Below are 228 nucleotides of genomic sequence, written 5' to 3' on the forward strand. Positions count from 1 at the left end.
AGCAGTGTGCCAGAAGTTTGAGAATGTCAGGGGGAAGAAATGATTAAAGTTGCAATTACCAGGGAGAAGGTGCTTGGGAAGCTGAAAGATCAGCAGGTAGGCAAGTCATTGGGACCATATAGTGTACATCCCAGTTCTGAAAGAGGTGACTGAAGAGATTGTGGAGGCATCAGTAATGAACTTCCAAGAATCGGTAGATCCCAGATGACTGGAAAATTGCACGTCACT

Source organism: Mobula hypostoma, chromosome 2, assembly GCF_963921235.1.
Source record: "Mobula hypostoma chromosome 2, sMobHyp1.1, whole genome shotgun sequence".
Lineage (NCBI taxonomy): Eukaryota > Metazoa > Chordata > Chondrichthyes > Myliobatiformes > Myliobatidae > Mobula > Mobula hypostoma.